We start from the raw sequence: 4,882 nt of genomic DNA, 5'->3' as shown, positions 1-4,882 counted from the left end.
ACAAACCTCTCGCGCCGTGAAAATCAGTGATTAATGTCGTAGAGTTGACGTGAACCTCAGCGTGACAGTACAGCTGACAACAGCCAAGTGTAAACCTTGAGTTTGATACTAACACACAGCGCTGTTTATTCCAGTAATTTATTTATTTATGCTTTTGGTATTTATAACTCTCTCAGTCTTATCGGCAGATAGAGCAGGGGATTATGATATCACGTTTATAAAGCGATTAATTTCAGCAGCAGAAAGCGGGGTGGTCTGTTTAAACACTTTGAGCCAATGTGTCGCTCAGTTGAGTTGTTTGGACAGCCCCTCAATTCAACGTTCATCTGCACCTAACCGCATTCGTTTATCGCTTTGTTTATCAGTTGCCATTGATCTTATTCGCGTTAGTTATATGAAGGATTTATCATGACCCTTATGTTATAATCAAAGTCAATGATATATGGATAATCGTGCATTTTTTTTGTTGTTGTAAAGGAGAAATCTGCGTAGCATGTATTATTAAGATATATCTTGATATATAAGAAATTAACATTCACACTTTTGTTTAAAAAATAACAAGTTATTTGTCTTCTTTTTTAAAACGTAATGCTAAAATCACTGCATGTAGCAATGTTATTCTCTCTCTCTCTCTCTCTCTCTCTCTCTCTCTCTCTCTCTCTCTGTTTTACCATTCTCCAACCGTGTGCTCTTCCTACAACCATAAGCCTGTTTTTTTTGTTCCAGCTGCCTCTTCCTCCCGATTTGATTTGAAAATATTAGGCCAAGGTGGGGAGAATTATAAACGACTGGCGCTTATCTGCTCTGTGCCCAGATCCTGCAGGATCAGAGAGTCTGATTAAGAAAGAAGGCAGAGCCATAATGATGAGGAATAATGAATCCTTATCTCGCGCCTCCAGATTATCTGCCTTTCAGCGCGCCATGTTTTGTTACATGGGATAATTTATTGCATCTAATACATCACAATGAATCTGATGGGGAAAAGTGATGGCCAATGTTGTGAAAGAGGATGTTTTTTTTTTTTCTTTTCCTGGGGCAATGAAATGCCTTTGCGATTTTTAATTGGTAAAATATAAGGGGTATCAGATAAAAAAGAAAAATAATAAATAAAAATGCAGAGGTAATCTTGCCTTCTAGTGTTTATATGGGGCGCTATAATTAGTGTGTCAATTTCGACCAGAAATTAACGACAACGACCTGCCATCAACTGCAAGGCTGGTGGAGGCAGCGAGATCCTAATTTCGCATGATTTATTTTTCACCAAGAGGAGATAATTAATCATAAACACCAAAAACAGTGCAGTAACGCGAAGATAACGCAATATTTGCATCTAAAAAGATTCGATGGGGCTAATTCTCCTCTACATTATCCCCACCTACCCCGCCTTTGCACAGAAAGAAAAAAAAACTCCAATATCCTTAATTTTCTGTGATTAATCTTAGTGAAATATCATTAATCACCGAGCAGGGATTGGTGGTGTGAGGGTGGGCATGAGTTCAGTTCACCTCTCCGAGCTCCATGGGTGCTTGTGGGTTTGGCAGCAAACCGTCTTGTAGATATTGCAGGTTACCTGAGCTTCACCGAAAAGCTGTGATAACGGATATCATTATGATACCAAAAGCTTGATATCAAAATAAGATCAAAGATACAACACTAGATACATCTTGTGGTTGTGGCTTTTCCTATCTACATCTTATCAGGCGTTTGATGATATAGGGAAGCAAATCAAAGCGCAAAATGCAATTATAAAACACAAAACAAAAATTTAAATTGATTATTATTATTATTATAAATACTATTATTCAAATAAGTATATATATATATATATATATATATATATATATATATATATATATATATATATATATATATATATATATATATATATATCGCTATAGCTACATTTAATTCTGTATTTTTTAATTGTTGCATTCTTGTGTGGTATTTGTTGAGATTTTTTAATGTTTATTTTAATCATGCTTTTTCTTACTATGTTGCAGCACCTTTGTATATAGGTCTGTGTATTATATTTATTTAGTTCTGCGGTTTTGTAGTTAGATCCGTCATTTTCCAATGTGCTGCAGAGATTTTATCGCTTTATTTATTTCCCCTATATCCAGCATCTCAGGGCACGTCAGAGAACGACAGAGGAAGAAAAGAGGGGGCAGAACCGAAAAGAGAGTGAGAGGATATTAGAGACGAGGAAAGACATCGAAAGAAAGATGGGTTTGTAGAAATGGAGATTTCTCATGCTTCTTTTTATATATACTGTAGCTACAGGCCTACGTAAATATGCAAATTTTTCCTTTTTTTAGTTAGGCTAAAGGCTTTTTTAGGGAATCGAAATATTTGGATTTCTCAAAGGGTCTGACTTTTAAGAGACTTTTGGTGACGAACCAGCATTTATCAAAGCACATCATACAGCCCACGATGATAATAAGCAATCTGAGAGAGAACTCTTTTATTTGTAGAACTGTTTGTTGGTAGAGATGCGCAGATTGGCAGGAGAGAAGAGAGGGTAACAGAGATGGAGCGAGTGAGATGAGTAGATTAACTAATGAAATGGATGACAGGGGAATTGGACACAAATGCGCGCGTTACATCATTGCCTGCTCTCTAGGGGCGCGCGCACAATGGCATCGCTTTATCTGCACTAAACCTGCTCTAACGAGACGTTTATTAAAAGTGTCCCGACTTACTCCCATGTGAAATGGATTTCTGATCTGGCTTCTCTATGCACATGACATCAAACATGGCCACGATCGCCCCAGTTTCACCAAGAATTTCGTGTTTAGGGAGGTTAATGTGAGAAGGCTTTTGTCGAAAGGTGTCCGGTAACTTGCCCTTAACGATTCAATAAATACCAATATTTTTCTTTTTTCCTTCTTCTCTCTCCTTTTAATGTCGCCTTTACTCGCTTGATGAATTCATTTAAGTATTGTGTGGGGGGAGAAGGGGTCTTTAAGCCTCTTACTCAATGGCTATTTGTTGGTATCTCGAGTGTGTGAGAGAAAGCGGAGAATAGAGAGCCTGAGAGAAGAGGAGGCAGACTTGATTTTCATTGCAATCTTTGGAACAAATAGCGAACATTTACCGTTTACACGCCGCCTGGCGACGCGCTGGCGCTGCAGGCTCGAGCGAGCCGGTCTAAGATGACCAGAGAGCCTTTGGAGAGCGCGAGCCCCCGGCTATCGTGTTCTCCAGATCCCCCCGCGCGCGCGCGGATCCGGTTTCAGGCCGGGCTTGTCCGCGTTCTGCTTTGCTGCCGCGCGCCTTTAAATGAGTGTCAAAGAGCCAAATATCAAATAGCATCGGGTCAAGCCAATTTGAAGAACGCCCCCTCCCTCATCTCCACTCTAAACGGTCCAGCTTAGCTCCAGCCGGTGAAATTAGGTTATACAAACAACGGCTCTTTTCTTATATTCGCGACACAAAATCGAATAAATACAATTAAGATCGTGTTGATTTGATATCTTCGATCCCTTAGTCGAAATAATTAGACGCCAACGAGGCTGCAATTGAGGCATACTGACAGACTGTAAGGCAAATTCAAATTTTATTTATTTATTTAGTCTATTGAATCATTCTCCTCTCATTTTTCTATCTACTGAACTGTAGGTGTTTTGCAGCGATGAAAATCCAGTCATTTAATTCATAAATCAAAATAATATTTTTCTATTTATAATTTATTTTGTATTTAAATGGTTTTATTAAAGGTTCTTCGTGGAACCACTGATATCAATAAAGAATCTTTATTTTAGAACTGCACAGCAGGCCTATGAACCAGGACTAGAACTTTAACCCTAGCATCCTCGAGTCAAATTAAAAATGGAATCCACCATGCACTTGGACCAGTTCAGCATCTCATTTAATTTCTACATTTCTCATTGAAATCATTTTTATTCACAAAAAATCTGACAACCTGACATAACGCCACCAATAAACCAACAATGTGCGTCTCTTCGAGCTCCCACCATGTCTCAGATTCATCAGCAACTTTGATCTCCATTCACTTTCCTTGTATTCTAATTTATGCAACGCAATTAATCTGGGTAATTGAAAAAAATACCCATTGCCTGTGAGCACTGCGCCGAGCTAAATCCTCCCCGATAACGGATTTTAAAAGCACAACCTCCCCATCTTTATAGGCGCACTAAAGCACCAATTCATTATCGGCCTTAAATAAATATAAAATAGACAGTGGCACCTTTGGCAGTAAATATATGCTGCGTTTCAAAATACAATTTTGTAGTGGGGAAAAAAGGAGCGCGGTTTGTGAGTTGGCTTTTTTGATTGACACCCTGTCCCCAGGATCATGTTTAATCCCTGCTTCACTCCAGCCTTTTCATAACTCATTTCTCCGCGAGAGATGGGGACCCTGATGGTTGCCTGGGAGACGGCGATAGCACTAAGCCATTTCCATGTCTGCAGCCCATTTGCAACAAAGGTCGTCACAAAGTCATTCCCCGACACAGCGCGCGTTTATGATGACACTTTCTCGTTCTTTTCTCCTCGCCGAGCGCGTGCGCGCGCGCTCCCCAACATCAGCATCTGATGACGCAACTGCCCTTTCTGATCAAAAGGAGATGCATGGCCTCGTGTAGGTGTCTTTATGCTATACCCCCCCCCCCCCCCCCCCCTCTCTCTCTCTATCACTCCCTCACTCTCTAATGTGCAAGGAGAAAAATGCTTTTACTTTCAATCTAAATACTAGAGGCGCGTTACCGTTTTATTTTGACATTTTATATCGACAATCTATTCCACCTTTTCAGGAAGAATGCATATTGCATGACTGGTAGCATTCCGGGAAAACTGAATAGGCTCAAAAGCTGCGCTTCGGTGTCATGCGACTAAAACCTCTATGGTGCACCAGCAAGGGAGC

This window comes from Danio aesculapii, chromosome 4 (assembly GCF_903798145.1).
Source record: "Danio aesculapii chromosome 4, fDanAes4.1, whole genome shotgun sequence".
NCBI lineage: Eukaryota > Metazoa > Chordata > Actinopteri > Cypriniformes > Danionidae > Danio > Danio aesculapii.
The sequence above is the reverse complement of the archived record's forward strand: the minus strand, read 5'-3'. Positions refer to the sequence as shown.